At 44.8% G+C, this 11,994-nt stretch overlaps 1 long non-coding RNA gene across 2 annotated transcripts; it reads left to right on the top strand.

The window, feature by feature from the left end:
• The first annotated feature begins 1,069 nt into the window (after positions 1-1,069).
• Positions 1,070-9,246, top strand: LOC119186914 (uncharacterized). Of its 2 annotated transcripts, XR_012885633.1 has the most exons (6): positions 1,070-1,634; positions 1,724-1,866; positions 3,635-3,775; positions 3,961-4,055; positions 5,684-6,109; positions 8,767-9,246. It is a non-coding gene; the product is annotated as an uncharacterized LOC119186914 (long non-coding RNA). The 2 variants fall into 2 exon arrangements; XR_012885632.1 differs by lacking the exons at positions 1,070-1,634; positions 1,724-1,866 and having other exon boundaries at positions 3,375-3,775.
• The last annotated feature ends 2,748 nt before the right edge of the window (positions 9,247-11,994 follow it).

The following is an 11,994-nucleotide window of genomic DNA, read 5'->3' on the forward strand; positions in this document are numbered from 1 at the left end:
GAGTGGCTAGTTTTTCTAACACAATCTGTCCTCCATCTTTCAGCAGATCTGATGTTACTTGATCCTCACCAGCAGCTTTGCCTCTGTGCATGCTCTCCAAAGCTTTTCTGACTTCTTCTATCATTACCGGTGGGGTGTCGTCTGGGTTACTGCTAGTTCTTATAGTATTAAGGTCGTGGTTGTCTCGGCTACTGTACAGATCTCTGTAAAACTCCTCCGCTATTTTAGTTATCCTATCCATATTGGTAGTTAATTTGCCTTCTTTGTCCCTTAGTGCATACATCCGCCTTTTGCCTATCCCAAGTTTCCTCTTCACTGCTTTGACGCTTCCTCCGTTTTTCAGAGCGTGCTCAATTCTCTCCATGTTATACCTTCTTACATCGCATACTTTACGTCTATTAATCAGATTCGAAAGCTCTGCCAGTTCTATTTTGTCTGTTGTACTTGACACTTTCATGATTTGACGCTTCTTAATTAGGTTCTTCGTTTCCTGGGAAAGCTTGCCGGTGTCCTGTCTAGCTACCCTGCCTCCAACTTCCACTGCACACTCCGTGATGATACTCGTCAGATTATCATTCATTGTATCTACGCTAAGGTTGGTTTCCTCGCTAAGAGCAGAGTACCTGTTCTGCAGTGACACTCTGAATTCCTGTACTTTCCCTCTCAGTGCTAGCTCATTGATTTGCTTCTTGCGTATCAGTTTCTGTCGTTCCTTCTTCAAGTCTAGGCGGATTCGAGCCCGTACCATTCTATGGTCACTGCATCTTACCTTGCCAACCACTTCCACATCCTGCACGACTCCTGGGTGTGCAGTCATTATAAAGTCTATTTCGTTCTTATTTACGCCATTAGGGCTCCTCCATGTCCACTTGCGGTTTTCTCGTTTTCGGTAGAAGGTATTCAAAATACGCAGATTATTGCGTTCTGCGAATTCTACTAGTAGCTCTCCTCTGGCGTTTCTAGTGCCGATGCCATAATCTCCTACTGCCTGGTCTCCAGCCTGCTTCTTCCCTACCTTTCCATTAAAGTCGCCCATTACTATAGTATACTGTGTTTTCGCCTTACTCATTGCCGATTCCACGTCTTCATAGAAGCTTTCAACTGAAGCGTCATCATGGCTGGATGTAGGCGCGTAAGCCTGTACTACCTTCATTTTGTATCTTTTATTCAGTTTAATTACAATGCCTACCACCCTTTCATTAATGCTATAGTAATCCTCTATGTTGCCAGCTATGTTTCTGTGAATTAGGAACCCTACTCCCAGTTCTCTTCTGTCTGCCAATCCCCGATAGCAAATGACGTGCCCATTCTGTAGCACAGTATAGGCCTCATCTGTCCTCCTAACCTCACTCAGCCCTATTATATCCCATTTAATGCCTTCTAGCTCCTGGAATAATACAGCTAGACTTCCCTCACTAGATAACGTTCTAACGTTAAACGTTGCTAAGTTCAAGTTCCAATGGTGGCCTGTCCGTATCCAGAGATTCCTAGCATCCTCTGCTGCTTTGCAGATCTGACCGCCGCCGTGGTCAGTTGCTCCGCAGCTGGTGGGGACTGAGGGCCGTGAGTTAATTGACGAATGCCTACGGGAGGGGGTGGCCAGATACTGCACCAGGGTGGCCAATCCTTCTCTGGTGAGATCATCGGTGCGTACCGACTTTAAGCCGGTACGATCAGACAGTAGTGAGAATGCTCCATGCATGTCTTCCTTATTGTTGTTCAGCAGCGTTGACGGCCACCCACCACGGAGCCCAACGAGGGGACGCTACAAGGTTACAAATGCTGAAACCTGCAGACGCCAGCCGTAGCAACGAGGCGTTAACTGGAGCAACGAGGCGTTAATTGAAGTTTGGCCGTTCGTGCAATGTGTGTGATATATGACCGTTGCGCCTGAACTTTGCGCTATTTAGCGAAAGCTCCCGAGTTTTTTTTTTTTTCAGAAATGAACTACCTGACGTACTACAACGTTCAAGTGTTGGGCATGTTCGTAATACTTGCATCCTTTGGCAGCATTTAGCGCGATCGCGTTGCTTGGGGCCTCTTCGAGGCATGTTTCTTGCGAATTTGCTTGCAGGAAAATTCGCGAGGATTTCTGGAGAATGCTGAGCGGGAAATGCTCTTCAAATGGAGAACTGTCGCCGATGCGAAGGTCGTGGCTTCGCGTAAACATTAATTCCAGATCAGAAAAGCAAGAAATCGTGTCCCTTATGCTTGAATGTTTTTTTTTTTTTTGGGGGGGGGGGCTTATCTTCCGCAGTGGTTATAGGGCTCTACTGTGCTGACAAAGGTCGCGGGTTCGAATCTCATTCACATTCTCGATGGAGGTAAAGATGCTGGGAGCCTGTGTACTTAGATTTAGGCGCGTATTATTAAAGAAGCCCAGGTGGTCAAAGTTTCCAAAGCCCGACACTACAGCGTCCCTCATGATCGTATTGTTGCGACGTCAAGGCAGAGGTCGTAATGCACCGATAAAGAAAGCAGCAGGTTGGCCTTTTTAAAACTGCATGCCAGAGCATTCTCCTTTCCCTTTCTGGCTTCTGTATAGTGCATATATGCTTCGTCATCCTCATAGCATGCATGTGGCCAATGGTTTTTGTGGATGTTAAGCCAAAACAATTATTTGATTCTGTCCATTGGACTCATTTAAGTGCGTCTGACAAATGGCATTGCAGTATTTCTCAGTCACCGTGTAGATGCTGACACATTCTTATACTTAATGCTGGTCATGAAGCACCCCTTTGGCTTGTTAAAAAAATACATCTTGCAAAAAGCCGCCATTGCTACGAACTGTTGAGCCAAATATTGCAGCCGTGCGTGCCACATAAAGGCTATAAGCGGGGCGTGAAGTTGCTGTTTCACCTTGTCTTGTCAAGCTGCAGTAGCATGTCAGCTTTGCATTGTACTGTGTCTCAACGTCATGGGTTTGAGCCTCACTCGTTAATAATTCTTATCCTTTTCTCGTGTTTTTTCTTGTTGCAGTGCTTGTTTATGATCTGGTCATGACCGCAATTTTTAAAAACAATTAAAAAGCCTGATTTTGACCCAATACGAGGGCGCCCTGCAGCAGCATTGAGCGTGCATCGCGGAGTGTGCCAGCCTCCAAGCATCCTGCGCCACACTGGTACAATTATATGTGGCACTGGGATAGTGCCACCGGGTTTTCCAATAGAGTATACCGTAATAAGTGCATGCGTCGTGTCACCTGCGCTAGTGAAGAAACTTGAACGTATTCGTTGACTCATGCAATGCTGATGCTGTTGATGCTCCACCAGTGGCACATTGCGCAGATGATCCACTGCTGCAGAATCCTACACATAAAGCCTGCGATGTAGCCAGCTATATTGCCAACATATGGTAACAGCCAAGGTTGTGCTCAGCCTATCCTTAGAGTTAATATGTAGGGGATCTTGCAAAAATGCAGGCAATTCCCAATTACACCTAACTGCCTATTTTCCAGTAGTGCGAGCAAAAAACTTGATGCAACTTTGGGTACCTTCTCGTGAAATGTCTTCCTGTAAGACCCTCTTAGTCAGCTTGAGATCTTCTCAGTGCTACTGGCAGTCACTGTTTGAAACTAACGAAAACAAACACTGGCAAACCAAAAGCAAACGAGTGGTCGCATGGTCACTTCCAGGTACAAAACAGCAACGTCCCCTCCGCATGCTTGTAGCGCCATTCTGTTCCCTCGAGTGGAGACACCGCAGCAGATCGCACCGCTGCTATGGCGCAGCGATAAGCAGCTAACCGTAACGATGAGTTGACTCTTAGCACCAACGTGAGTACGGTCTGCGGATCTCCGAAGTTTCCTATGCAGATATAGTTCTTGCCATTTGATTAGATAGATTGTTTTTTGAAAGTAATATTTGTTCTCATTGCAGCGTGAACAATAGCACACGAAACGGTCTTGAACGAGGGAAATTGATGAAAATTCTAACTGTTCATGATTTTTTATTTTTTCAGGAGAGCCACCATTGATCAGCTTTTTAAACAAATCAGTGATTGAAATACGAAAGCTCCTTCAGTCGAACGAGACGCAATTAGACGAAGCAGGAGGGGTGAGTACATCTTGCAAATGAAAGGACATGCAAGCCCAGGTCTTAGTTCAAATGCTGTGAAGTACTACCCTAACTTCTTGTAATGAAGTTACGAGGTCCAGTTTCAGTAGTACATCAAGCATATGACAGGTTGACTAGGCAGTGCATGGCGTATCGGAAGTATTGATTAAAGTCTGGTTGCATCAAAGAAGAGTTTTTTTGCCTAAAATACTGCATTGAAATCACCATAGATGAAGCAGGATGGCGGGTGTGTTCGAGTCGGGCTCATGCAGTGAATAACTTTATTGCTGGAATATGAACAATTGTGCATAGTAAAACCAGCGCTGAAGTGGACAATGTGCATTAGGGATGTACATGTTGAAGTGGCACTTATTCAGCCTTGCTGCATCTCTCCTTCTACAAGGGAATCAACACATGCTTGGCGTCTCCTGGGTAGAAGGTACCACACGGGCTCGCGTTGTTGCATGCCTTGTGCTTCGCTGTAGTTCATTAGGGGTGTTGAGGGTAATGTGTTTAAAAGGGCCACTCACCAGGTTTGACAATTTTGAGCTGACAAGCGCTATGTGTAAACGAGACGTTCATGATCACGTCTGTCAAATTCTGCAATGCTGTGCGCCTCGAAAATGGGTCAAATTTTAAGATAAACGCTACTCCCTCTCCCTTCTGCCAGCGCATGCCCAGAGAATGAGGGCATGACGTGCGCATATGAATGTCCCTATGTACACGTCAATGCAGTGACGTTGGCCCTCTACGTAGACGACTCTGCTCTGGCGTTGCAAACAGAGGCACATGACATTGCGAAAATTATTTACCACGGCTTGCTTAGTTTGTGTAATTTGTTGCTTGAAGAGATTAAAAAGCTCTAGATAAATAATGAGACGCAATAAGGTAATGTGAGCGTCTTTTTTCCATTTTTCTTCCGTGAATTGCAACAAGATGCGAGGCTAATGTGTCAGCGTTTTGCATGTGTTCATGTACCTGCGGTCAGCGTATCGAGCAGAAGACTGCCGTGGAACGCTCCTACATGTTCGCGCACTCATTGTGCTCATCCATCCTACCGCGTCTAAGCCAGCGTTTCCAAACCATCCCGCAGAAACAGGCAGAAGACCACAAAATAACGCTGGTCAACAAAGCAACGCCGCTCGCGTGCTCAGGGGTTGGTCTTGTTTGGGCACGTCATGCGCATGTGAGCTCTTGGTCGGATGCGTGAGAGGGTGGGGAAGAGCTTTGGCTTGCGAAGGCTACACAGAGGAGCGGCAAGGGTTTCAAGTCGCCTCCTCTCATCCTCGTTTCGCGTCGCTTCAAAAAACCCGTTTTCTCCGCTTGTGATGAACCGATTAAAAAAATTGTTGTGGCAAAATGTTCCTCATCGAACAACCAACAACTTCCACTGTAACTAAAATTTGGTATGGGGCCTGGTAAGTGGCCCTATAAGGGTGAGGGACAAGGCTCGTTTCTTCCTGGCTCAATTTCGGTTAATATTCACATATGCACTACGGCATCTTTCACAACCATATCGTGGCTTTGTAACGTTAAGCCTTAGGCCCCCACAGTTATTATTGTGCATTGAGATTCACTTGTAATGTGCTGCCAGTTTGTTGTGACATCTTACCTCCCTTTGTCTATAGGCTACGAAGTAGTTTCCTTTGGACTGTAGAGGACGAAGATCAGTGGCAACAGGACACACAAAAGTCTTGAAAGGGATCAATGCGTTTACACAGTGCCGCATTCGAAAAGAGGTTGCTGACAAGACCACATGGAGCAAAGGACCCACAAAAGTCTTGAAAGGGATCAATGCGTTTACACAGTGCCGCATTCGAAAAGAGGTTGCTGACAAGACCACATGGAGCAAAGGACCCACAGAAGTCTTGAAAGGGATCAATGCGTTTACACAGTGCTGTGTTCGAAAAGATGTTGCTCACAAAACCACATGGAGCAAAGGCATCTCTGAGGCCAACTTATACTCTCCCAAGGTCTCAAGCTTAACGCAGTTTGAAGGTCTCAAAGAAAGTGACGATGCTTCTTGATTGCCGGAGGAACCGCCATCGCTAATCGTACGTAAGACACCACTGTGCATCTAGCAGTCGCATCCATGTGCCAGAGAAAAGCATGCGTTTGTGTTTGTCATTGTGTGAAAGGGGCAGCAAGGACGGTCTGTTCAGAAAGGAAGTCAGCCACTAGTGTTGTTGTGGTAAGCAAATCACACAGTTGTTGCAAAAAGAAAGCAGGACAGTACACCGGCCACACCACGTAAACATAGCTTACAATTGGGTTTTTCATTTTTTATTTTTTTATTTATTGCATACTGCCAGCCACCTCTTGGTGGCCAAGGCAGGAGTGATACAAACTTTCATACTTGCAGCCACTTATAACACTACAATTCACGGTGCAGAAATAAAATCACAAGGTTGGCAAGTTATCGTATCACATACTTTGGGTGGATACAATTGGTAGATGATGAAAACTGTACACACAGTATCTGAATGATTTTAATGTGGGGAAATTCTCACTGGAGCTGGCTGATCTTGCATAGTGATAGATAATGATGGCTAATATTGCATAAACAATGGCTAAGTGCTGGGTTGTGTTGGTTAAAGTGTTGGAAATTCCGCCACAGCATCCCTCACCATGTCGTCGATTCGGGATGTGAAACACCAAGAATTAATATTTTTATTAATATTATTAGCTAACGATGGCTTGTGTTGCCATATAAGTGCTAAGTGATGAACTTCCAGGCAATGCCTATGCACTGTCTGAAAAAAATCTCCACGAGAAAGCTTCTGCTGCAGTCTATTAGGGAAATGTTAGGGGGCAAATCTACCCACAATGACCACCAAGAATGTTGGCAAATTATTTGTCTAGAAAACACACGTTAAGCCATTTCACATATCTGAATAATGCACTTGTGAGATTCCACAAACCAGCTGCAAAAGCTAAAGACAGTTCAAAATAGACAAGATGAACGAACGTACACAAAGGACTAGCACTGAGGGTCCGCTGCAAACCAAGTCTTGCCAGAAGTGGAGTCTTAGTAAGCCAGAAAAGAAAAAGCATGCCAAAATATTCTTGCCCACAGTAGAACCATTTCATATAAACAATATACAATATTTTATCGCTAGACAGTCATTAAGTCGCTTTCTCATGGAACATAAAACTCAACATTTGCTTCACATAAGAGTTTTTGAAGTTGTAGCTATGAGCACCACTGTGAAGTCTTGAAAACTTGACTGTCTCAAAATGTTAATGAATGTTAATATGTACAGGGTGGAGTAGGGCACACTACGAGGCCATGTTCCCATAGGAATAGATGAGATAGTGGCCTGAGAACTTTAAAAACCCCCTTTCTTCGTACATTGAAGAGTATTTACACAATAACACAGAAGCATGGTTCACGCAAACCTTAAGTCTACGGGCTTAATTTTTCTCACAATCACAAAAGATTATTTGGTCTAACACCTCACTACCTTATCAACCGTGGGTCCCAACGATACGAAAAAAGGAGAGGAGGCCATTAGACACGTTGTAGGATTGCGCAGCCATCCACATCACTAGCCATCAATACCGACAGAGGCGATCATTTAGATAAAGCTTAGTTTACTTAAGCAACGCTCGGGGACATCAAAAAGGTTTTGCAGGCGCAGGCGACTATCCTGTGGTGCAAGGGAACTGTATATTGACGATATACATATTGAGAAAAGGTAAGGGGGGGCACCTGCAGCTTTGCCTTCATGCAGTGAGTAGTTTCCCATATAATCATGACTTCTGTTGATTTTAGGTTAGCCACATGTGTCTATAATGGCCGTTAAATGTGAAGGAAAAATTATGGAAGAGCTGGAAGCCTTCAACATCAGCAGATTGTGCCTTAGTGACGACACACCACAACCGGAGGTTGTGTTTTGGGACTAACTATGCCTCACTGTGTAATTACTTCAGGCAGTAGTACCTCGGTGATGAGCCACAACAACGTTACAGCAGTGCACAGTTGCTATTACAATCTTGGTGATCCTAGATTTGTTTTTTGATAAGGTGGTGTTCGTTATGTGATTGAGTCGAAGGACAGGGCTTATGTGCTCTTTTAAGCTGGGGTGTCATGATGTGGTGAGCACGCACAACTCTCACGATGATTGTGCACTTTGGTTCGTCTTCACCAGGACATACTAGGCTTGCAGAATTGGAAGCTTTCACCGGGGTTCGTGTGTTTTCAACGTTCCCAGTTTGCCCACTACCTTGGCGTGCGTCCTCAGGGTTCCCAGCTGCTTATCCGAAAGTTACAGCTTCGATCCGAGCCACAGCGGTCGCATATTTTCTACTGGCGAAAATGGCAGGGGCTTATATACTTCAAACCTCATTATAACAAACTTGCATCTTACACGAAAATAACTTCGTTACATCCAAAAATTTGTTATAAAGGTATAATTTTAACACTACAGCTGTTGCAAGACTATTTTTTATTCACTTTGTTTTAACCGATATTTGTTATATCCACGTTTTTTATATCGAGGTTTGAGTGTACTTAAATAAATTTACATCCACCTGAGTTATGCGAAATTTTCTGAGCCATTCACTACACCGTGCCTCATATTTGTATAGTTTCAATATGCAAAACACCAAAAATATTGTATTACACTTCCTCGTATACTTTATATTCTCTCATGCCAGTCTCCCGACACTGGAACAGTAAAGCTTATTTTGTCTTTTGACCTCTTTTCAGCGATGCCTCTAGCTTCTAGAAGTTTACTGAGGACCCGCAGTCGAAAAGATGAAGAAGCAGATGATGATGGCATAATAGAAGCTCAAGGTAGACACAGATTAACAGCGAACTCTGCTTGCACGGTAGAAGATACGGAAGGGGCTGCCACAGTCGGGAAGAGTCTTGTGCCAATGGACTTTGTTCGCGAAAGTTTCAGTACCTGAATAAGGCTTCAACTTTTTGGATTTGTCATAGCCTCAAGCCTTTCCAGTGCAACTTGTGTCTACAGACAATTGTGACGTGAAGTCATCTGCTTGAATTCCACATGGACACAGTGAAGGCAAACCTGAAGGAAAATTACAATAGAAATTTATGTTCCTCCTATAAAAAACACGTTTCAAATAACAGGAGGGGTGGGTCCAAATAGGAAGTGCAATAAGTCCCAAAGAAGGCATTAAATTTTTTATGAGGGCAATAAAGTGTTTTACAAGGTGAATCAAATGCTGCATATGTGATCAATAGAGTAATGTAAACCTCCACTAGACAGATATTATGCTTCATAGTCTCAACTAGGCTTGTGCGAATATTCAAATGCTGCGAATATTTGAACGAATAGTAGTAGAGTATTCGAGTCTGCTTTGATTCGAATTTGAAGTATTGAAACTTTCGAAGTATTCGCAATGAACAAATAAGTGTATATTATTTTGCACGTAGTCTCCTGTAAAAGTGGTTTCACTAAGGTGTAGAGGTGACAAGGTGTGAAAGCACCTATCCAAGAAAAATCCGTTCTGCCGCGTAGTTCTACTTCAAATACAATGGGGCCCTGCAATTGATTGAGTTGATTGATATGTGGGGTTTAACGTCCCAAAACCACCATATGATTATGAGAGACGCCGTAGTGGAAGACTCCGGAAATTTCGACCACCAGGGGTTCTTTAACGTGCGCCCAAATCTGAGCACACGGGCCTACAACATTTTCGCCTCCATAGGAAATGCAGCCGCCGCAGCCGGGATACGAACCCGCGACCTGCGGGTCAGCAGCCGAGTACCAAAAGGGGGCCGTGCAACACTTCTTGTGCATGGTCACTGCCGATCGGTAGTCGAGGCTACCGATCGCGCGAGCTTAATATTTTGGCACAGCGCGCGGCCTGAAATTCACAACAAATCCTCGAAGTTAGCTGAAAATTGCTCTCTTCTGTCTGCAAATGACGCCACAAGCTCAAAAATCCTCGTCACAGCCAATCAATCAGTCATTGCTTGATTTGGGCATTGCGCACTGGGTCATTACTGGGGTCGCAGCGGGAGGCCGCGACTTGTCCGTGGACAAGTGCGGGAGGCCGCACTTGTCCACGTGCGCGATCGCACTGAAAAGCCGCGTATTTGAAGAAAAAAAAATCGCAGCATATTCACGGAGTGAATGATGAGTGGGGCGAAGCGTCCGTCAGCCCGTCCGTGCTTCCGTCCGTCCATTCGTTCTTGCTTCCACCCGTCAGCGCGGCCATCCCTGCGTCCATCTATGCGTCCGTCCGTTTGTGCGTCTATCCGTCCGCGCGTCCGTCCGCCTTCTAGTCTGTCCGTCCGTGAGTCCATACAGTGAACACTCGAGTACCGCCATCTCGCATGCCCTGTGGCACATATCCGCTCCGCGCGTCCGTCCGTCTGCTAGTCTGTCTGCCCGCCCGCCCATGTGTTTGTCCGTGCGTCCATATAGTGAACACTCCAAGTACCGCCATCTCGCATCCCCTGTGGCACAAACCCGCTCCAGAACGGGTATGTGCCACCGGTGGGTACATACACCAACGGGGGATGGACAGACCCACACCCTGAGGAGCTTCGCCCATAAAAGTGCTCCAGGTCACGAGGCGTGCGTGACGTATTTTCTTTACCCGTGTCATCCCTTCCTGCTTAGCTTTCAGCGCTTTCGTCAGCACTGGAAGAAAGAATACAGTTGCAGCACGCGAATTTTCGCAACTTCGCTCGTACTTGACGGATTCTATAAAAGATTACGGTGGTGAATTCGTGAGGCAATAAGATTCTTTAGTGAATCCAAGGCTTCTTGAAAAAGTGTTGCAGGGCTCCTTTAAATGAACATATCGCCCACAAACCGATTCATCATATATATTAAAGATTGTTATGTGGGCTTATATGCTCCATATAAGTATACAAAAAATTTTGATATGTTACATATTTGACAGGTTATCACTTACATCTACCAAAAGTGGAATTCTGGTACTACTGACAGTTGTTTTACCTTTCTATGAATGAAAAAAAAAAGAATTTGCATAGGAGCCTTATTTCATGCTTCTTGATTATTCTGCAGGTTAATTGATAAGTATGCCCATTTTTCTGTATATGTCATATATACTGCATGAATTCGATTCGAAATTATTCGACCAATTTCACAATTCGCTTCGAACTTAAAATTCACTATTCACACAAGCATAGTCTCAACAGATGTAAAAAGTAGATGTTGTATTAAGTAGTTTGGTAACCGCATGCACACATTGGCACTTGCTAGACAGAACCTATCGTTGGAAAGTAGGCACTAAATCTAAACACCTTGCATGTTGATAGACCCCTTGGGCCATGTGACACTCGTCTTGTCATAGCAACGTTTGGTTTGTTATATCTAAGTAGGCCACCTTCATTGGTCTAAAAAGGTATAGCAATTCTATATTCCTCTTTGTACACATATTTGCATGTGTATACCATTAATAACAGTGGGCGGTTTTCCAGCAAGAGATACCATAACAGTAATTGAGCAATTCAAAGCGGAAAATTGTTTTTCCCTTCAGCGTCCCTTTGAGAGAAGAAATTTTCACTGCAGGCTTACCTTCAGTGGTCTAAGCAGATATAACAATTCTATTTTCCTCTGTCTCTACACACATTTGCATGTCTATACCCTTAGTAACCGCCCCGCCGTGGTGGTACTGGTTAAGGTACTCGGCTACTGACCCGCAGGTCACGGTATCGAATCCCGGCTGCGGCGGCTGCATTTTCGATGGAGGCGGAAATGCTGTAGGCGCGTGTGCTCAGATTTGGGTGCACATTAAAGAACCCCAGGTGGTCGAAATTTCCGGAGCCCTACACTGCGGCGTCTCTCATAATCGTATGGTGGTTTCGGGACGTTGAATTCCACATATCTGTCAATATCAATACCCTTAGTAACCGAGAATGTTTTTCCAGCAAGATATTCCAAAACGGTAATTGAGCAATGCAAAGCGGAAAATACTTTTAGAATCCGTCCAG

This window comes from Rhipicephalus microplus, chromosome 8 (assembly GCF_043290135.1).
Source record: "Rhipicephalus microplus isolate Deutch F79 chromosome 8, USDA_Rmic, whole genome shotgun sequence".
Classification (NCBI taxonomy): Eukaryota; Metazoa; Arthropoda; class Arachnida; order Ixodida; family Ixodidae; genus Rhipicephalus; species Rhipicephalus microplus.